A 23,294-nucleotide genomic window follows, 5' to 3' on the forward strand; every position below is an offset into this window, starting at 1 on the left:
CCTTTATCTGCTGGGTATTCCTCTGTCTCTTCATCTTGTTTAAATTGCTGAGTTTGGGGTGTCCTTTCTGTATTCTGGCAGTTTGTGGAGTTCTCTTTATTGTGGCATATTCTCACTGTATGTGGGTTTGTACAGGTGGCTTGTCAAGGTTTCTTGGTTAGGGAAGCTTGTGTCGGTGTTCTGGTGGGTGGAGCTGGATTTCTTCTCTCTGGAGTGCAATGAAGTGTCCAGTAATGAGTTATGAGATGTCTATGGTTTTGGGGTGACTTTGGGCAGCCTGTATCTTGGAGCTCAGGGCTGTGTTCCTGTGTTACTGGAGAATTTGCTTGGTATGTCTTGCCCTGGAACTTGTTGGCTCTTGTGTGGTGCTTGGTTTCAGTGTAGGTATGGAGGTGTTTGATGAGCTCCTGTCAATTAATGATCCCTGGAGTCAGGAGTTCCCTGGAGTCAGGGTTTGGACTTAAGCCTCCAGGTTCCAGTTATCGGTCTTATTATTACAGTAGTTTCAAAACTTCTCCTTCTATACAGCACCATTGATAAAACATCTATGTTAAAGATGAAAAGTTTCTCCACCGTGAGGGTCACCCAGAGAGGTTCACAGCATTACATGGAGAAGAGAAGAGGGAGGAGGGAGTTAGAGGTGACCCAAATGAGATGAGGTGGAATCAATAGAGGAGAGAGTGGGCTAGCCAGTAATCACTAATTGCAGAGGAAGGTAAACTTCCAACTCATTCTATGAGGCCACCATCACCCTAATACCAAAACCCAACAAAGATCACACACAAAAAAGAAAACTACAGGCCAATATCACTGATGATATAGATGCAAAAATCCTTAACAAAATTTTAGCAATCAGAATCCAACAACACATTAAAAAGATCATATACCATGACCAAGTGGGCTTTATCCCAGGGATGCAAGGATTCTTCAATATCCACAAATCAATCAATGTAATACACCACATTAACAAATTGAAAAATAAAAGCCATATGATTATCTCAATAGATGCAGAGAAAGCCTTTGACAAAATTCAACATCCATTTATGATCAAAACTCTCCAGAAAGCAGGAATAGAAGGAACATACCTCAACATAATAAAAGCTATATATGACAAACGCACAGCAAACATTATCCTCAATGGTGAAAAATTGAAAGCATTTCCTCTAAAGTCAGGAACAAGACAAGGGTGCCCACTTTCACCATTACTATTCAACATAGTTTTGGAAGTTTTGGCCACAGCAATCAGAGCAGAAAAAGAAATAAAAGGAATCCAAATTGGAAAAGAAGAAGTAAAACTCTCACTATTTGCAGATGACATGATCCTTTACATAGAAAACCCTAAAGACTCCACCAGAAAATTACTAGAGCTAATCAATGATTATAGTAAACACCCAGAAATCCCTTGCATTCCTATACATTAATAATGAGAAAACAGAAAGAGAAATTAAGGAAACAATTCCATTCACCATTGCAATGGAATGAATAAAGTACTTAGGAATATATCTACCTAAAGAAACTAAAGACCTATATATAGAAAACTATAAAACACTGGTGAAAGAAATCAAAGAGGACACTAACAGATGGAGAAATATACCATGTTCATGGATTGGAAGAATCAATATAGTGAAAATGAGTATACTACCCAAAGCAATCTATAGATTCAATGCAATCCCTATCAAGCTACCAATGGTATTCTTCACAGAGCTAGAACAAATAATTTCACAATTTGTATGGAAAAACAAAAAACCTCGAATAGCCAAAGCTATCTTGAGAAAGAAGAATGGAACTGGAGGAATCAACCTACCTGACTTCAGGCTCTACTACAAAGCCACAGTCATCAAGACAGTATGGTACTGGCACAAATACAGAAATATAGATCAATGGAACAAAATAGAAAGCCCAGAGATAAATCCACGCACACATGGACACCTTATCTTTGACAAAGGAGGCAAGAATATACAATGGATTAAAGACAATCTCTTTAACAAGTGGTGCTGGGAAAACTGGCCAACCACTTGTAAAAGAATGAAACTAGAACACTTTCTAACACCATACACAAAAATAAACTCAAAATGGATGAAAGATCTAAACGTAAGACCAGAAACTATAAAACTCCTAAAGGAGAACATAGGCAAAACACTCTCCGACATACATCACAGCAGCATCCTCTATGACCCACCTCCCAGAATATTGGAAATAAAAGCAAAAATAAACAAATGGGACCTAATTAAACTTAAAAGCTTCTGCACAACAAAGGAAACTATAAGCAAGGTGAGAAGGCAGCCTTCAGAATGGGAGAAAATAATAGCAAATGAAGCAACTGACAAGCAACTAATCTCAAAAATATACAAGCAACTCCTACAGCTCAATTCCAGAAAAATAAATGACCCAATCAAAAAATGGGCCAAAGAACTAAATAGATATTTCTCCAAAGAAGACATACAGATGGCTAACAAACACATGAAAAGATGCTCAACATCACTATCAGAGAAATGCAAATCAAAACCACAATGAGGTACCATTTCACGCCAGTCAGAATGGCTGCGATCCAAAAGTCTACAAGCAATAAATGCTGGAGAGGGTGTGGAGAAAAGGGAACCCTCTTACACTGTTGGTGGGAATTCAAACTAGTACAGCCACTATGGAGAACAGTGTGGAGATTCCTTAAAAACTGGAAATAGAACTGCCTTAGGATCCAGCAATCCCACTACTGGGCATACACACCAAGGAAACCAGAATTGAAAGAGACACGAGTACCCCAATGTTCATCGCAGCACTGTTTATAATAGCCAGGACATGGAAGCAACCTAGATGCCCATCAGCAGATGAATGGATAATAAAGCTGTGGTACATATACACAATGGAGTATTACTCAGCCATTAAAAAGAACACATTTGACTCCGTTCTAATGAGGTGGATGAAACTGGAGCCTATTATACAGAGTGAAGTAAGCCAGAAAGAAAAACACCAATACAGTATACTAATACATGTATATGGAATTTAGAAAGATGGTAACAATAACCCTGTATACGAGACAGCAAAAGAGACATTGATGTAGAGCAGATACTCTAACGTCTACCTCAGATGTGGATACTGAGTAGGGACAGGAAACAGGAGGCATCTCCACTGACCACCTGCACAGTGGGCAGAGGTTCCTCCTGGCAGGTGTTGCAGGGCAGAGCAAAGAACAGACTTCAGGCAGAGCCCAGATTCCATTATTTTTAAGATGTAAACTTCAAAAAGGTAAAAATCACAACACTCATACCCATATAAAATGAGCACATGTCAAAGATTTCATTTAACTCATTGTGAGGTAACCCATAAAACATTAAAATGAGTTGAATTGATAAGAGTGAACATCAACATTTTAGGAATCAGTGAATGGAAATGGACTGGAATGGGTGCATTTAACTCACATGATCATTATATCTACTACTTTGGGCAAGAATCCCTTAGAAGAAAAGGAGTAGCCTTCATAGTCAACAAAAGAGTCCGAAATGCACTACTTGGATGCACTCTCAAAAATGACAGAATGTTCTCTGTTCATTTCCAAGGTAAACCATTCAATATCACAGTAATCCAAGTCTATCACCTGACCAGTAATGATGAAGAAACTGAAGTTGAATGGTTCTAGGAATACCTACAAGACCTTTAGAACTAACACCCAAAAAAGATGTCCTTTTCATTATAGGGGACTGGAATGCAAAAGTAGGAAGTCAAGAAACACCTGGAGTAACAGGCAAATTTGGCATTGGAGTACAGAATGAAGCAGGGCAAAGGCTAATAGAGTTTTGCCAAGAGAACACACTGGTCATAGCAAACACACTCTTCCAACAACAGAAGAGAAGACTATACACATGGACATCACCAGATGGTCAACACCAAAATCAGATTGATTATATTCTTTGCAGCCAAAGCTGGAGAAGCTCTATATAGTCAGCAAAAACAAGACCAGGAGCTGACTGTGGCTCAGATCATGAGCTCCTTATTGCCAAATTCAGACTGAAATTGAAGAAAGTGGAGAAAACCAGTAGACCATTCAGATATGACCTAATCAAATCCCTTATGATTATACAGTAGAAGTGACAAATAGATTAAAGGGATTCGATCTGATAGACAGAGAGCCTGAATAACTATGGACGGATGTTCATGACATTGTACAGGAAACAGTGATCAAGAGCATCCCCAAGAAAAACAGAGGCAAAAGGCAAAATGATTATCTGAGGAGGCCTTACAAATAGCTGTGAAAAGAAGAGATGCAATAGATAGAGCAGAAAAGGAAAGACATACCCATTTGAATGCAGAGGTCCAAAGAATAGCAAGGAGAGATAAGAAAGCCTTCCTCAGTGATTAATGCAAAGAAATAGAGGAAAACAATAGAATGGGAAAGACTGGAGATCTCTTCAAGAAAATTAGAGATACCAAAGGAACATTTCATGAAAAGATGGGCACAATAAAGGACAGAAATGATATGGACCTAACAGAAGCAATAGATATTTAGAAAACTAAGATCATGGCATCTGGTTCCATCACTTCATGGCAAATAATGGGGAAACAATGGAAACAGTGAGAGACTTTACTTTTGGGGGCTCCAAAACACTGCAGATGGTGACTGCAGCCATGACATTAAAAGACATTTGCTCCTTGGAAAAAAAGTTAGGACCATCCTAGAGAGCATATTAAAAAGCAGAGGCATCACTTTGCCTACAAGTTCCATCTAGGCAAAGCTATGTTTTTTCCAGTAGTCATGTATGGATGTGAGAGTTGTACTCTAAAGAAAGCTGAGCATGGAAGAATTGATGCTTTTGAATTGTGGTGTTGGAGAAGACTCTTGAGAGTCCCTTGGACAGCAAGGAGATCCAACCAGTCCATCCTAAAGGAAATCAGTCCTGAATATTCATTGGAAGGACTGATGCTGAAACTGAAACTCCAATACTTTGGCCACCTGATGCGAAGAACTGAGTCATTTGAGAAGACCCTGATGCTGGGAAAGAGTGAAGGTAGGAGGAGAAGGGGTTGACAGAGGATGAGATGGTTGGATGGCATCAGCAGCTCAATGGACATGAGTTTGAGTAAACTCTGGGAGTTGGTGATGGACAGGGAAGCCTGGTGTGCTGCAGTCCATGTGGTTGCAAAGAGTTAGATGTGACTGAGTGACTGAACTGAACTGAGCTGAATTGACAATTTTTTTGCAGAGATTTTTATTTTATAAAGGGATAAAATTCATTTGCTTTTTTATGAACAAGAATCATTTCTACTGATTTGGTAGCAAACATTACTTTTTAAATTCAAAGTATAGTTGATTTATAGTATTAACATTACTTTCATGTGTATGATATAGTGATTCAATATTTTTATGGATTATACTTAAAGCTGTTGCAGAATAATGGTTACATTTTCCTGTGCTGTGTAATGTATCCTTGTAGCTTGTTTATTTTATACACAGTAGTTCATATGTCTTAATTCCCTTCTTAATCTTATCCCATGACCTCTCTGCCCACTGATAATCTCCCCAGAGATAGTTTGTTCTCTGTATCTGTGAGTCTGTTTCTGCCTTTTTTGGTATTGATTCATTTGTTTTATAGTTTAGATTCCACATGTAAGTGAAAATATACAGTGTTTGCTTTGCTCTCTTATTGCAGTAAACATGATACCCACTAGGTCCATCCATGTTGTTGCAAATGGCAAAATTTCATGTTTTTTGTGGCTGAGTAATATATTTCATTGTGTAGCTATATTACATTTTCTTTATCCATTCATCTGTTGATGGATACCTATGCTGCTTCTATATCTTGGCAGTGTTAATAATGCTGCTATGAACACTTGGGTACTTATATCTTTTTGAATTAATGTCTTCATTTTCTTCACATGTATACCAAGGAGTGGAATTGCCTGATCATATGGTAGTTCTATTTTTAGTCTTTTGAGGAACCTCCATACTGTTTTCTATAGTGGCTGCACTAATTTACACTCACACCAACAATGTATCAAGGTTCCATTTACTCTGTGTCCTCATCAACATTTATTTGTTGTCTTATTGACAATAGCCATTTTGACAATGAGTTGATATTTCACTGTGATTTTGATTTGTATTTACCTAAAAGTTAGTGATGATGACCATTTTTTTCATGTGCCTGCTGGCCATCTGTATGTATTCTTTAGAAAAATGTCTATTCAGGTCTGCCAATTTTAAAATTGAGTTGTTTTTATAATATTAATTTGTGTGAGATGTTTTTGTATTTTGGATCTCATCCTCTTATTGGTTATATAATTTGCAAATATTTCCTTCCATCCTGTAGCTTGTCTTTTCATTTTTCCAATGGTTTCTTTTGCTGTGCAAAATCTTTATTTAATTTGGTAAAATTTATTTATTTTTGCTTTTGTTTCCCTTTCCTGAGGAGATGGGTCTAAAAAACATTGCTATGACTTATATCAAAGAGTGCTATATCTGTGCTCTGTTATAGAAGTTTTATGGCTTTTGGCCCTACACTTATGTCTTTAAACATAAAGAATTTATTTTTGTATATGGTATGATGGAATGTTCTAATTTCATTCTTTTACAGGTAGCTGTCCAGGTTTCCCAGCACCACTTGTTAAAAGAAGAGACTGTCTTTTCTCCATTGTATATTCTTGCCTCCTTTATTGTAGATTAATCAAGTGTAGATATGTGGGTTTATTTCTGGGCTCTCTATTTTTTGCATTGATCCATGTATCTGTTTCTATGCCAATACTATGGTGTTTTGATTACTGTAGCTTTGTAGTATAGTCTGAAGTCAGGGACCCTGATAACTCCAGCTTTGTTCTTTTTTCCTAAGATTGTTTTGGCAATTTGGGGTATTTGTGATTCCATATAAATTTTAGGATTATTTGTCCTAGTTCTGTGAAAACTATTATGGGTATTTTGATAGGGATTGCATTAAATATGTAGATTAGTTTGGGCAGTATGGATATTTTAACAAGATTAATTCTTACAATTTATTAACACTGAATTTCTCTCCATTTATTTTTATCATCTTCAGTTTATTTTCTCAGTGTCTAATAGTTTTCAGAGTATAGGTCGTTCATCTCCTTGGTTAAACTTATTCCTAGGTGTTTTGTTCTTTTTGATGTGGTTGTAAATGGAGTTGTTTTATTGTTTTCTCTTTCTAATAGTTCATTATTAGTGTACAGAGATGCAATAAATTTCTGTATATTAATCTTGTATCCTGCAACTTTACTGAATTCATTTATTAGTCTTTTGGTGGGGACTTTAGGATTTTCTATATATAATATCATGTCACTTGCAAATAGTAAGTTTTACTTTTCCCCTTCCGATTTGGATGCCTTTTCTTAATATTTCTTTTTCCTGTTTGACTGCTGTGGCTAGGGCTTACAATCCTTTATTAAATAGTATTGTATTTAAGAATGGGCATCCTTGTCTTGGGAGGAAAAGTGCTCAGCTTTTCACCATTGGGTGTAATATTAGCTGGGGTTTATCATAAATGGCCTTTATTATGTTGATAATAATAGATATGTTCCCTCAGTGACAACTTTGATGAGAGTTTTTCTTTATCATAAATGGATGTTGAATTTTGTCAAATTGTTTTTCTGCATCTATTGAGATGATTATGTGATTTTTATCCTTTCTTTTGTTAATGTGATGTATCAAGTTGATTGATTTGTGGATATTGAACCATCTTTGCATCTCTGGAGTAACTCCTGCTTCATCATGGTGTATGATCGTTTTTATATATTGTTGGGTTGTTTTGTTCATATTTTGTTGAGGATTTTTTTCTCTGTGCTCATCACCTGTACTTTTCTTACTTTGTTGTGTCTTTGTAACATTCACGGGCTTCTCCAGGCGGCTCAGATGGTAAAGAATCTGCCTGCAATGCAAGAGAACTGGGTCCAATCCCTGCTTCAGGAAGATCTCCTGGATAAGGGAATGGCAACCCACTCCAGTATTCTTGCCTGGAGAATCCCATGGAAAGAGGAACCGGCTGGTCTACAGTCCATGGGGTCTCAAAGAGTTGGACACGACTGAGCGACTAACACTTTGACTTGTAATGTTTGCATTGTTTAACTTATATTTTATCCTTACAGGGTTGTAAAAAGCTTAGTCAAAGACAGAACACAGACTTATAGAATCTGGTGACTGCAGGAGGGCCTGCTGGACTACTTAGATTGGAAGGATGCCCAGTAATTTTGCTAATTTCCATGTTTATACTATGGAACTGTGACTTCTGTGTACTTTCTAACCTTTCACTTCCTGAATGGCAGTTTTATCATGGTGTTTCTGGTTCATATATCTGTTGTGAGTATATGGAGAGCAGGTCACTTTCTTTTAGTCTGTTTATCCCTGGATAGTACATCACTTGAAGGGTCTGGACTTTAAGCTGGATATACAGTGGGATCTTGGGTTGTGTCTGAGGGGAGTTGTCATTTGTAGAACAAGGGTACTGACAGAATTTAGATGGTCAGAGAAAAAGACATGACTTTCATTCCAATTCTGTTCTTGCCTTCACCGTGGCTTCCCAGCTAGAAACTTTATCACCTGGCCTTATTTGCGGCTAGGTGTCACTTGGTGACTGAATTTTCACCGATGAAATCTTAACAAAGCTGTCCAAACCTCACTGTGCTTTCTTTTTAAAAACCACTTATGCACTCATTTTTGGCTGTGCTGGACCCTCGCTGGTAGGCTTTCTCCGGTGCAGTGAGTGGGGGCTACTGTCTAGCTGTGGTGCACGGTCTTCTCATTGTGGAGGCTGCTCTCATTACAGAGCACAGGCTCTAGGGCACACGGGCTTCAGGAGCTTGACACGTGGGTCTAGCTGCCCCATGCATGTGAAATATTCTTGGACTCGGGATCGAACCTGTGTTCCCTGCACTGGCAGGTGGATTTCTCACCCCCAGGGAAGTCCATACTGCATTTTCTTAAGAGAAAATGGCTGACTCTGGTGTTCTTTTTTCCCCTCTACTCTGACTTGGGAATGGAAGTAGCTGTGACCCAGCTTCAACCCTGCAGTTGAGCATGACTCTTAGAGTGTGTTGGAGTGAAAATACGGGAGAACACAGATCCCATAAGGACCCATGGAGCAGAGCTACTGGTCCAGACTTTCTGGACTATTACATGGGAGAAAGATGAATGCTTTAGTCTTTTTAAAAAAATTTCTTAAAGATATTATTGCTACATATTAGCCTTTGCCCTTAATTATATAAGAGAGCTTAGAAAGGGGTACGATTATCTGACCCTTTCTGTGCAGCAGTCTTAAGAAGAATTATTTTTCTCTTTCAGGAAGAAAGCTATGCTGCTGCTGCTAAGTTGCTTCAGTTGTGTCTGACTCTGTGCAACTCCAGAGATGGCAGCCCACCAGGTTCCCCCATCCCTGGGATTCTACAGGCAAGAACACTGGAGTGGGTTGCCATTTCCTTTTCCAATGCAGGAAGATGAAAAGTGAAAGTGAAGTCGCTTAGTCATGTCCGACTCCTAGCGACCCCATGGACTTCAGCCTACCAGGCTTCTCAATCCATGGGGTTTTCCAGGCAAGAGTACTGGAGTGGGGTGCCATTGCCTTTTCTGAAGAAAGCTATATCCCATTTAAATGAGCAAGTTTATTCATTGAATTTATTTGCTCTCTCATTGTGAGAAATATCCTCTGGCTTACTCCAGAAGGGGCCCTCAACAGCAGGATGCTGTCAGATGAATCCTCAGGAGGTGATTCTCTGTAATGTTTTGCAGCTACTTATTATGAGGACATGTCCAAGCACTATAAATGCCTAATTCTGTTGTTCTTCTCTCACGTATCTAAGGGCCTATGAGATTTATTCCCACAGTCTTCTAACATTCTTTCCCTGGAAGATGGAAGAAGAGGGACCTGAAGGCCAAGCCCTTTGGGGTCTGGGTAGAACTGATGCCATCTTGTTTGGCAGCGGATTAAGGGTCAAGAAGCAGAGTCTGAGGGTGAGATGTTGGAACTGAGGTCCAGAGAACAGCAGCTCTCAGGTGCCTTCCTGAAGCTCCTTCTCCATTAACTACCAGAGTATTATTAGCAAGTTGAACGTCAGATCTAAATATTCTTAGACTCCTCAGCCGATCTCCAGGAGACATCTGAGTGGTTATGGTATCAACCTGGGGAAGCGACAAGCCAATTTTCTCACAGTCTTGAGAAAATTGTGCACCTTATACATGAAATGTCAAAAACAAACTAAATTTGTGGTGAAGAACCATCTTCTGCCACTTTTGTTTCAACAGGGGTTCAAACATATTAGAATGGAGAAGAGTTTTATGTGATTAAAAGGGGAAATCTGAGAGAGTGTTAGTTGGTAAGCCTTCTGAGGTGAGGCTTGTGTGATCAAAATCTTCCTAATTGTAACTGTAAATCTTTGGTACATTTGTTTGTCTTTGGTTGGCTTCCAGGGGACAAGTGAGCAGTTTCAGGACACTTCAGAAGAAGAGTTATTCCACATTAGGGGCAGAGGGTTTTTTGTGGACAGGGATTCATGGAGTAAGTTAGGATTGGTGGCAGTGACACGTTTGCTGCAGGAAGCATCTGACCGCCATGGTAACAGTTCCCAGAAGGACCTGACTATGGAAAGTTAAGGCTCTTTTCTGAAATTCTTTAGCAAAGGCTGCCTTTGGACACTAGTTAGTAATGTTGTGCTTAGTTGCTCATTTGTGTCCGACTCTTTGTGAGCCCACCAGGCTCCTCTGTCCATGAGGATTCTCCAGGCAAGAATACTGTAGTGGGTTGCCATGCCCTGCTCTAGGGGTCTTTCCAACCCAGGGATCAATCCTAGGTCTTCCACATTACAGGCAGATTCTTTTACTGTCTGAGTCACCAGGGATGCCCAGTTAGCAATGGAGAGGTGTTTCTAGAATGGCAGGTATCAGAGTGGGTTGTTGGGGTGTCAGGACATCCAGCTTTTGTGGATCACTCCCATTCTCAGTGTGAACAGTCCTTGAGTAACAGTGACCAGATGCCTACATCAGGGTGAGCACAATGCTGGGGCAGCACAACAAGGAGACGGGAGGTGTTGGTGTAGAGGTCTTTGCACCAGGAGACTCTAGATTAAGAAAGCATGCATCAGTGCAGTTCACACCAACTATGGGCCAGGAAATTCTCCATCTCCTCTTGACCCAAGATTTAGTGTTATCCTAGTTATCAAAGCTGGTCTGGCAAAGGGAAGAGGGGGAAGCCGAGGCCAGCTTTGTGGTCTGCGGATGCACCTCTTGAGCAAAGACTTGATTGTGGAGCCTGCCGAGGCCCTGGTGTCTAGAAGACGGCCTCTCCAAAGTCCTGAGAGAGCCTTTTAGGCCTCTGAGACACAGAGTAGTGTATTCTACTGGTAGCCTGAGCCAGGGATCAGTGAGAGAACCATAGAGCCTTGCAGAGCAGGTCAGAGCACACGCTGGAGACAAGGAAGTGGGTGTAAACCCGGGGCTGTGAGTGTCTGGGGCACGGGAGCAGACCTGTCCTCCTCTCACTATCTCTCACCCTTCACTCAGTCTCACAGGTTTGCAGAGTCCAGGCTTCTTTCACTCTTTTCATTCTCCATCTTCTCGCTGGACAATCTCTTTAACATACAAACCTTCAAATACCTTCTCTGGTAACAAAACTAAAGATGTAAGCCCCGATTTCCCATGCTTACCTCAAACCCCACAAAGAAAATTTGTCCTTATATCAAACCCTCAATAACTACATAAGCTCATAACAGAAACTCCTCTTTCTCATGAAGCAGTTCTGTTTTTAAAGATAGTCATCATGTACATTTTTTTGGAGAGAGTAGCATGGAAACATATACACTACCATATGTAAAATAGATAGCCAATGGGAATTTGCTGTATGACTCGGGGATTTCAAACCAGTGCTCTGTGACAACATAGAGGGGTGGGATGGCCTCGAAGGTGGAAGGGAGGCCCAATAGGGAGGGGACATTAGTGTAGGTATGGCTGATTCATGTTGATGTATGGCAGAAATTAACACAGTATTGTAAAGCAATTATCTTTCAATTAAAAATAAAAAAATTTTAAAAATAAAATTAATTTTTATTGGCATATAATTTATTTACAATATTGTGTTAGTGTCTACTGTACAGCAAAGTGAGTCAGCTGTACATATACACACATCCTCTCTTTTTTGAATTTCCATCCCAGTTAGGTCACCGCAGAGCACTGAGTAGAGTTCCCTGAGCTATATAGTAGGTTCTCATTAGTCATCTATTTTATACACAGTATCAATAGTGTATATATGTCAATCCCAATTTCCCAATCCATCCCACCCACCCTCCCCTCTTGGTATCCATACGTTTGTTCTCTATGTCTGTGTCTCTGTTTTGGAAATAAGATAACCTGCACTATTTTTCTAGATTCCACATGCATGTGTTAATACACAATCTTTGTTTTTCTATTTCTCACTTCACTCTGTATCAAAGTCTTTAGGTCCATCCATGTCTCTATGAAGACCCAATTTCATTCCTTTTAATGGTCGAGTAATATTCCATTATGGATATGTAGCATATCTTCTGTATCTCAATCCTCTGTTGATGGACATTTGGGTTGCTTCCATGTCCTGGCTGTTGTGAACAGTGCTGCGTTGAACATTGGGGGTACATATATCTTTTTGAATTATGGTTTTTCTCTAGGTATATGGACTTCTCTGATAGATCAGTTGGTAAAGAATCCACTTGCATGCAGGAGACCCTGGTTTGATTCCTGGGCCGGGAAGATCCACCAGAGAAGGATAGGCTACCCACTCCAGTATTCTTGGGCTTCCCTGGTGGCTCAGCTGGTAAAGAATCTGCCTGCAAAGTGGGAGACCTAGGTTCGATCCCTGGGTTGGGAAGATCCCCTGGAGAAGGGAAAGGCTACCCACTCCAGTATTCTGGCCTGGAGAATTCCATGGACTGTATAGTCCATGGAGTTGCAAAGAGTTGGACATTTCTGAGCCATTTTCAGTTTCACTTCTGGGTATAATCCTGATGTGAAGAATCGACTCATTGAAAAAGACTCTGATGCTGGGAAAGATTGAGGGCAAGAGGAGAAGAGGGTGACAGAGGGTAAGATGATTGGATGGCATCACTGACTCAGTGGACATGAGTCTGAGAAAACTCAGGGAGATAGTGAAGGACAGGGAAGACTGGGGTGCTGCAGTTCATGGAGTTGCAAAGAGATACGACTTAGCGACTGAACAGCAACAACTGGGTATATGCCCAGTAGTGGGATTTCTGGGTCATATGATAGTTCTATTTTTAGTTCTTTAAGGAACCTCCATACTGTTCTACATTATGGCTGCTATTATATTACATAAATTTACATTCCCACCAATAGTGAGAAAGGGTTCCCTTTTCTCCACACTCTCACCAGCATTTATTGTTATTAGGTTTTTTAATACGGCCATTCTATCTGGTGTGAGGTGCCACCTCATTGTAGTTTTGATTTGGATTTCTTTCATAATTTGTAAGGGATTATACATTAAGAAAATGTATTATTTGCTTATGTTTTTATGACTCAACCTTATCATAAGAAGAAATACTCTAATGTTTTTGAGAATTGCTAGGTGTAGAAATAACAATTACTTGTCTAGTCAAGCTCTTGTTTTTTTTGTCTAGCCAGCTCTTGTCATCATTTGGTTCATCAGCCAATTAATGTTGGAAATTTTAATCACATCAAATTGTTTTTGTTACTATTGTTGCTGATGTTAATACAGACAACATTAGTGAGTAAAAGAGATTCAGGTACTTAGGACTTTCAAACAAGTAGCTGTATTTTGAATCAAGTGTCTAGGAAAGTCACAAAAGCATTTATGCCTATCAGAATGGAAGATGGAGTCAGGTAGAGGGACAAAAAAATGGTGCTTACATGGACATGGGGACTTGTTCTGGTTCATGGTTCAGTATGTTAGTTGCTCAGTCGTGTCCAGCTCTTTCTGACTCCCTGAACTGTATTCTACTAGGCTCCTCTGTCCATGAAATTCTCCAGGCAAGAACACTGGAATGGGTTGCCATTCCCTTGTCCAGGGGATCTTACCCACTCAGGAATCGAACCTGGGTCTCCTGCACTGCAGGCAGATTCTCTACCATCTGGTTATCTATTGCTATTTAACAAATACACTCAAAACCTAGCTGCTTAACAGTCAGTCATAGAAGAAGCTCTTCCTTGGGGTCTCCTGGGATGTGGTCTCAAGGAGGCTGGGGATGAGTCATTGGAACGTTTGACTGGGCAAGGCATCTTCAACAGTTCTCCATGGTGGTGGTGGTTGATGCTAACTGTAGGCTGTGGATTGAAGGGCCTCTCCCCTCAGCCTCCCCACTTGGCCTCCCCATGGGGCTTAGGCTTTGATTTGTTACATCTAAAACAGGCACAGAGTTAGTCCTCCTGATTTTAGTCAAGGCAGTCATAGGACACACTTAGACCAAACAGTGTGGAGAAATAAGCACTTCTAGATGGAGGAGAGAGAGTCACACACAGAAGAGTGGGTAGGATGGGAAATCTGATGGAGGCGGTCTGTGGAAAATACAATCTTCTATGTCCTATGTTACTTATTTTTTTCCACTGTGCTATCAAACTCTGTCACCATTAATTACATCTGAGGCTAAGGAAAGTCTAGCAAGCAGATTTAAGCCCAAAATTTCCATGCTTTTCCAGATAGGTGTAACTTTTTTTTCCCCTAAGGGTTAAAACAAGATTTTCTGCTGAGAACTATTTCTTTAAGGTCTGACTTTTCCTGTTTCCCGTAATGGATTTATGAAATCCATTATGTGACTTTTCTAATGTAATCAGCACAAATATTCAATTTTTGCAATAAGATGAACTTTGCTGCTTTGACAGGGAATTTGTGGTAGGATCTATGTAAAAGTGATTTCATGATCCTCACTTATTCAGGGGCAGGTTTAAGGGAGAAAAGAATCCCTTCCAGACACTTCTTGTTACCCACTGCATTTATAATGTGAAAAACCACTCCTTTCGGCCTGAAGTTTGAGTCTGCAGCTCTTACTTGGCCTTGTAATGTAGTAACAGTAATTGCTGCTATTTTTTCAGTGCTCATTCTGTGCCAGGCACTGTGCATGGAGCATTGGATACAGTTAACTTTATCACATAGATACTCTTGTGGGCAGGTGACAGGCAAATACACAAAGCTAGTAAGTCACGTGAGAACCTGAGAACTTCATATGGGGTCCTCTTCAGTTACGAATTTACATTAGGCCAGAATCTGGGCTGGGTTTAAATAACTTAATGCAAGGGTACTCTTACTTTATTTATAATAAGAATAGTGAACATTATGAAAGGTATATATCAGGTAATGTAAAGTAATGTAATGTAAAGTATTGCCCCCACAAGTCAGTGGTCAGAGCAGACCATGCTGAGGAGCTCAAAGGTACAGTTGTGTTGAGGGACCACACCGTCCCTCAAGAAAGGGTTCACCCTGTTGCCATCCTGGGCAGTTTCTCAGTGGGCCACAGAGGTCAGCCTCTGTGATACAGGAAGTCTGGCCATGGCCCACCATTGATCTACTTGCATCTCTAAATAAGTTGAATCTTTCCTATTTGGGCTGCAAGTCCACTTACTTTGATTTCTAATTACTTCTGGATGAGAGTAACACATGTGGGAATAAAACCACACATGTCCAAATAAAAGCCACTGACCAGCGCATCCTCTTTCCGGTGCTTGGCATACACCTACACACATCTACACATGCCCCAAGAACTTGGCAGCTGCTCTGTGTGGCTAAGTTGGCATGCCTGAGACAGATGGGACTCCAGGCCCTTTGCTGAAATGCTTACGCCTAAACCAACATCTCCTCAAGCAACAAAATACAAAGAAACTGTAAGGGACTAAAAATAACTTCATGCATGCCCAGTTTGGGCAAATTATAGACAAAAAGATACAAAAAGGCCAGAAAGCCCAACTGCCACTTCTGAAGAGCTGGGAGCAAAAGCAGGGGACCACACATGCTCCCTGCAGTCAACACCACCGGGGAGGGGTGGTAGGCAAAACACCTAAGCCACGTCTCTGACTGGAGCCCGGGCACATTGTTACCCTCACCCCATGGAAAGAGCCAGCTCCCCACCCCCAGCCTTGGGGAGTGAGCAAGGGAAACTGTATTTGTTTTCATTCACCCCTGCTGCAGCAGGGACTCCGATAAAGCCTTGCCTGAATCTCTAGTCTGGTTTTTGATCAATTCTATTGATTGCGGAAGGCCAAGAACCCTGGTTGGTAACTTTGTGTTTATAACTGGGGAATGGTTCAGGTGCTTAACCCATGTTAAGGAAATGGGTGAGCATCACATTAAAAAAAAAAAAAAAACTAGAATGGACTTTTCCACAAATTGCTTTGTATTTATATTTTAACTTGTATCTGTCATGTCCCTTTGTCATTTGACTCAATGTTGCAGTCAGTAGTCCATGCTAGACTTCCTTTCTTCCTAAAGTCCAGCCTAGAGTCACCTTCACTACCAAGAAGAAGAAGAGAATACTATCACAACTTGAGGTGAACAGTTGCAAAGGGACTAGTGACCATTATTGGCTTCAATTCAGAGACTGGAGAACTGACTCAAATAAGGGAAGAGTAGCAGTTATGGCACCCCACTCCAGTACTTTTGCCTAGAAAATCCCATAGACGGAGGAGCCTGGTAGGCTGCCGTCCATGGGGTTGCTAGAGTCGGACATGACTGAGCGACTTCACTTTCACTTTTCACTTTCATGCATTGGAGAGGGAAATGGCAATCCACTCCAGTGTTCTTGCCTGGAGAATCCCAGGGATGGGGAAGCCTGGTGGGCTGCCATCTACAGGGTCGCACAGAGTTGGACACGACTAAAGCTACGCAGCAGCAGTTGCCTGGGTCACCTTTGCATCAGATCACCAGCTTCTGTTTTTTATTTCTTAGGTGAAGTCACATGATGCTGACATGTGTAACAATGGCAACAAAAGGATGTTCTAACAAGTGGAAGGGCATGTCAGTCTGTTGAGTTGGAGCCCGTCTTTGCTGAATTAGATACGATTTTATCAGGAGGTAGATGAAACACTAAAATAGCAGCACTATTTGAGGTAGCTCAGTGCCCTAGGGCTGTACCACTCCTAGGTACAGAACCTGAGGAGAGAAGCTGCCCTGCAGGGGCTGTGACCTGGGCTGGAGGCAGTCGGCCAAGGCCACCTTGCAGGAAGTGAGCCCAGGTCAAGCACGCTGACCTCACCCTCTTCTCTTCATCATCTTGGTAGAGATGAAACCTCTAATAAGGGTAGATTTTCAACTTTGATGAGTAGCCAAAGAGAGAGATTGTGTGGCCAGGAACCAAAGACCATCATCACTAGGTTTCTGGGGTGGGATGATGAATGAGAACATATTAAGGCATTCCTACCAAAGTTTATAGTGGACACATTAGTCTTTTCCCACTAACCAGTAAAAGTCAATCACAATTGCCATTCAAACAATGGCAATTTGAGTTCTAATGCTAGCCCATGTCTCATCTGGGAATAATCATGATACCACATACATAGTATCTTGAAAAATTCCTATCTTTCAGTGATATCTGCTTCAGGAACAAGGAATAACTCATTATTGTGGACAGCCCTGCCTGTGGCCAGTAGATGCCAGAAGCATATATACTAGAGAGCTCAGGATTTAATTTGGGTGTAGTTTGGAGTCTTATAGGAGAGGCACAAAATAGCCTCTGATCTCTGGTAAAGACAGAAAGGCCACAGAATAGCCATCATCACAGGAGAATACTATACCTGGCAAAGCTGCCCTTCAGAAATGAGAGAGAGAGACTTACCTGTGCAAACAAAGGCTGAGGGAGTTCCTTGCCTCTAGACCTGCCTGACAGGAAATTCTAAGGCTGTTCTTCAGCCTTAGAAATAAAAATTAATTAACATGAAAAAATGTACAAATGTGTAAAACTCACTGGTAATGATAAAATATAATCAAAATCGGATATCCTCTAATATTGTAACTGTGGTTCATAACTCACATACAACTCCAGCTTAAAAATTCAAAACAAATGTATTAAAAATGTAATGATAAGAATTTGTTATTGGATACATAAAGTAAAAGATGCAAAGTGTAACATTGATAACATAAAATGTGAGGAAGCAGGAGAAGTAAAAGTTTCTGTATGCTGTTAAAGTTAAGTTGTTACCAGCTTAAAATAAAAAAATACCTTATAATTTTAAGGTATTTTATGTAAGTCAGGAAAACTATAACATAGTAGTAGAATTTTTAGACAGAGCAATCAGGCAAGAAGAAGAAATAGAAAACACCCAAATCTAAGAAGAAGGAGAAGGGGAAGGGGAAGAAGAAAAAGAGGAAAAGGAAGAAGAGGAGGAGGAAGAAGAAGGGGGGGAAGAGGAGGCAGAGGAAGAGGAAGAGGAAAAGGAGGAGGAGGAAGAAGAAGTAAAATTGCCTCTATGTGCAGATGACAAAATCTTATGCAGTAAGTGCCCTACATACAAATGAGTTCTGTTCTCAGAGCACATTGTTAAGTTCAATTTGTTGTAAGTCGAACAAAGTTAGCTTAGGTACCCAACTAATACAATTAGCTATATAGTAATGTACTGTAATAGTTTTATAATACTTTCCACACAAATAATATGTAAACAGCAGGCAAAAACATTTTTGATCTTACAATACAGTACCTTGAAAAGTACAGTGTACAGTAAAACAGCTGACACACAGGTGCTGGCATGGAGTGAACAGGCAAGAAGAGTTACTGCCTGGAGGAGGGAGAGGAGGTGGGAGATGGTGGAGCTCAAAGATTTTCAGCATTAGGAGTCGGGGGCAAACTGTAGTTTCACTCATGCCTGATGTTGATGGAATGCGTGTTCACATCTTTGAAAGTCTGAAACTTGAAAGTTCATTTGTAGGGGACTTACTGTATGTAGGAAACCCTAAAGTGAAAGTGAAGTGAAGTTGCACAGTCGTGTACGACTCTTTACAACCCCCTGGACTGTAGCCCACCAGGCTCCTCTTTGCGACCAGGCTCCTCCATCCATGGAATTTTCCAGGCAAGAGTACTGGAGTGGGTTGCCATTTCCTTCTCCAGGGGATCTTCCTGACCTGGGGGTCGAACCCAGGTCTCCTGCATTGTAGGCAGATGCTTTACCATCTGAGCCAACAGGGAAGCCCAGGAAACCCTAAAGATGCTACCAAAAACTCTTAGACCTAAACATGCCTTTAGTAAATCTGTGGGATACAAAGTAAACATACAGAAATCATTTGCTTTCCTGTATGTTAGCAATGAAACATCTAACAAAGAAATAAAACAATCCCATTCAGAATATCATCAATAAAAAAATACTTAAGAATAAATTTAACCAAGGAGGTGAAATATCTCTATGCTGAAAACTGTAAGTCTCTGATGAAAGAGGTTGAAGACATAGAAAAATGGAAAGAAAAGACATGCTGTGTTCATAGATCAGAAGAATTAATATTGTTTAAATGCCCAAAGTTCTCAAAGCTGTCTATAGAGTCAATGCAATTCCTATCAAAATTTCAGTGTCACTTTTCACAGAAATAGAAAAAAAATCCTAAACTTTGTATGGACTTATAAAAGACCCTGAATAGCCAAAGCAATAACGAGAAAGAAGAGCAAAACTGGAGTCATCACATTTCCTGGATTCAAGCTATGCTTCAGTTCAGTTCAGTTCAGTCACTCAGTTGTGTCTGGCTCTTTGCGACCCCATGAACTGCAGCATGCCAGGCCTCCCTGTCCATCACCAACTCCCAGAGTTCACTCAAACTCATGTCTGTTGAGTTGGTGATGCCATCCAACCATCTCATCCTCTGTCATCCCCTTCTTCTCCTGCCCTCAGTCTTTCCCAGCATCAGGGCCTTTTCAAATGAGTCAGCTCTTCACATGAGGTGGCCAAAGTATTGGAGTTTCAGCTTTGGCATCAGTCCTTCCAATGAACACCCAGGACTGATCTCCTTAGGATGGACTGGTTGGATCTCCTTGCAGTTCAAAGGACTGTCAAGAGTCTTCTCCAACACCACAGTTCAAAAAGCATCAATTCTTCTGTGCTCAGCTTTCTTTATAGTCCAACTCTCACATTCATACATGACCACTGGAAAACCCATAGCCTTGACTAGACGGACCTTTGTTGGCAAAGTAATGTCTCTGCTTTTTAATATGCTGTCTATGTTGGTCATAACTTTCCTTCCAAGGAGTAAGCGTCTTAATTTCATGGCTGCAGTCACCATCTGCAGTGATTTTGGAGCCCCCAAAATAAAGTCAGCCACTGTTTCCACTATTTCCCCATCTATTTGCCATGAAGTGATGATGGGACTGGGTACCATGATCTTAGTTTTCTGAATGTTGAGCTTTAAGCCTACTTTTTCACTCTCCTTTTTTGCTTTTATCTATACTTCACTTTCAAGCTATACTTCACTTTCAAGCTATACTTCAAAGCTATAATGGTATTGGCATAAAAAAACATAGACCAGTAGATCAGAACAGAGAGCCAGAAATAAACCCCTAAATTTACAGTTAACTAATATTTGATGAAGGAGTCAAGAATGTTCAATGGAGGGAAAGAATAGTCTCCAATAAATGGTGATGGGAAAACTGGATAATCACATGCAGAAGAATGAAGTTGGACCCCTGTCTTATACCACCCACAAAACCCCCCTAAATCAGAGAGTTAAAAGGTAGACCTGAAACTGTAAAACTCCCAGAAAGAAACAAGAGAAAATGCTTCTTGATTTGGTCTTAGCAATGATTTTTTTGGATATGGCAAAAAGAAGCACAAGCAACAAAACAAAAATCTCAACAAGTGGAACTACATTAACAAAAAAGCTCTGTGCATTTTCATCAACAAAATAAAAAGGAAACCTAAGAATGGGAAAAAATTTGCAAATCATAAAACTGGTAAGGAATCAACATCCAAAATACATGAGGAACGCCTACAACTCAGGGACAAAGGAACAAACCAATTAAAACTGAGCCAAGGACTTGAGTAGTTTCCCAGAAGAAACACGCAGGTGGCCAACAGGCACATGAAAATGTGTTCAGCATCAGTAATCATGAGTCAGTTCAGTCGCTCAGTCGTGTCCAACTCTTTGCGACCCCATGGACTGCAGCACGCCAGGCTTCCCTGTCCAACACCAACTCCTGGAGCTTGCTCCAAATCATGTCCATTGAGTCAGTGATGCCATCAAACCATCTCACCCTCTGTCGTCCCCTTCTCCTGCCTTCAATCTTTCCCAGCATCAGGGTCTTTTCAAATGAGTCAGTTCTTTGCATCAGGAGGCCAAAATATTGGAGTTTCAGCTTCAGCATCAATCCTTCCAAAGAATATTCAGGACTGATTTCCTTTAGGATTGACTGGTTTGACTTCCTTGCAGTCCATGGGACTCTCAAGAATCTTCTCCAACACCACAGTTTAAAAGCATCAAATGTTCGGCCCTCAGCTTTCTTTATAGTCCACCTCTCACATCCATACATGACTACTGGAAAAACCATAGCTTTGACTAGATGGACCTTTGTTGGCAAAATAATGTCTCTGCTTTTGAATATGCTGTCTAGGTTGGTCATAACTTTTCTTCCAAGGAGCAAGTGTCTTTTAATTTCATAGCTGCAGTCACCATCTGCAGTGATTTTAAAGCCCAAGAAAATAAAGTTTGTCATTGTTTCCGGGAATCATCAGGGAAATGCAAACTGAAACCACGATGAGATATCACCTCACATCTGTCAGAATGGCCGTTGTCAAAAAGACAAGAGAAAAAGTGTTAGTGAAGATGTGGAGAAACCCTTTCTCCACTGTTGGTAGGAATGTACATTGATGCAACTATTATGGAAAACAATGTTGATGTCCCCCCAAAAATTAAATATAGAACTACCATGTAATCCAGCAACTCCACTTTTGAGTACTTATCTGAAGGACACAATATTATAGCTGTATCTTTATGTTCATTGCAGTGTTGTTTATAATAGTTACGATATGGAAACAAGATAACTATCCGTTGATGAATGAATGGGAAAATGTGACATATACACAGTGGGATATTATTAATACATAGCCACGAAAGGAGAAAACCCTGCTGTGTGTGACAGCATGGATGAACATTCAGGGCATAGTGCTAGGTGAAATAAATCAGTCTGAGTAAGACAAACCCTGTGTGACTTATATGCACAATCTAAAAACTAGAAACATATTGGTTGCGATGTGTGGAACTGGTGGGAATAGGTGCAGATGGTCAAAGGCACAACTTCTAGCTATTAAATGATGAAGAACTGGGATGTAATGTACAGCATAGTGACTACAGTGTACAGTACTGTATTGTGTACTTAAAAAGTTGATGAGAGAAGACCTTTAAAGTTATCACACAAAAAAACCAAAAGGTAACTAGATGAGATGATGGATAAAACTGACCTTATTGTGGTAATCATTTTGCAATGTATACGTACATCAAATAATCACATAATATACCTTAAACTTGAATGATGTTAGGCTACCCACTCCAGTATTCCTGGGCTTCCCTTGTGGCTCACCTGGGAAAGAACCCACCTGCATCATGGGGGACCTGGGTTCTATCCCTGGGTTGGGAAGATCCCCTGGAGAAGGGAAAGGCTACCCACTCCAGTATTCTGGCCTGGAGAATTCCATGGACTGTAAAATCCATGGGGTCGCAAAGCATCGGACACGACTGAGCAACTTGTGCTTTAGCTTTGAATGATTTTGTATGTCAATTTTCTCTAAATAAAGCTGGTAAGAAATAGAATTATGTGTAAAAAAGATATTTATGACGCATGCCCCCTTCCTTTTCTTCTCTTTTTTAGCAGAAGAAATTGCTATGTGATGATTAGAAGAAGGTTTGCCAAAAGTTGAGTTAACAGTTTAAGGTTCTGTTATTCTATAAGTTATCAAACTTGGTCATGTGGATTCACAGTGTTTGGCTGAAGTTCCTGGTTCAACCCTGAAAAAAAGCTTGCTAAGCTAATGTGGGGGAAAATTGCTAAAACCTGAAACAAGGTGTTTAAAAAGGTGATGCTTTACAAACATCTGTGAGAAGCAGGAAATAAATGCAAACTGTGAATTTTATTATCATAAATTTTAAAAAGGCAGGATGACTTGTTTGTATTTTGTGCATCTCCTCAGTGAATTGTGTGTAAGCAACCGTAGAGATTAAAACTGGCTGTGCGAGCATGGTGCTCATCCCTGGGAACAGCTTGCATCCAGACAACAGTGGAATTCATTGTAGGAAAACATCCTTGCTTGACAGGTTCTGGGTCTTGTTTGGCTGTTTTTGGGTGTGTGTGTGTGTGCTGGCAGGGACTGTGTCATCAACAGGCTCAGGAAACATGACTGGTGGGACATTTATTTG

At 40.5% G+C, this 23,294-nt stretch overlaps 1 protein-coding gene across 1 annotated transcript in view; it reads left to right on the plus strand.

Moving 5' to 3' along the window:
- LOC123332738 overlaps nt 1-7,098 on the plus strand; it is a 136,217-nt gene extending 129,119 nt beyond the window's left edge. Inside the window, exon 4 of the mRNA XM_045164991.1 lies at nt 6,564-7,098. The gene's annotated coding sequence lies outside the window, so the exon portion shown is untranslated. The remainder of the gene's footprint in view (nt 1-6,563) is intronic.
- The last annotated feature ends 16,196 nt before the right edge of the window (nt 7,099-23,294 follow it).

This window comes from Bubalus bubalis, chromosome 3 (assembly GCF_019923935.1).
Source record: "Bubalus bubalis isolate 160015118507 breed Murrah chromosome 3, NDDB_SH_1, whole genome shotgun sequence".
Lineage (NCBI taxonomy): Eukaryota > Metazoa > Chordata > Mammalia > Artiodactyla > Bovidae > Bubalus > Bubalus bubalis.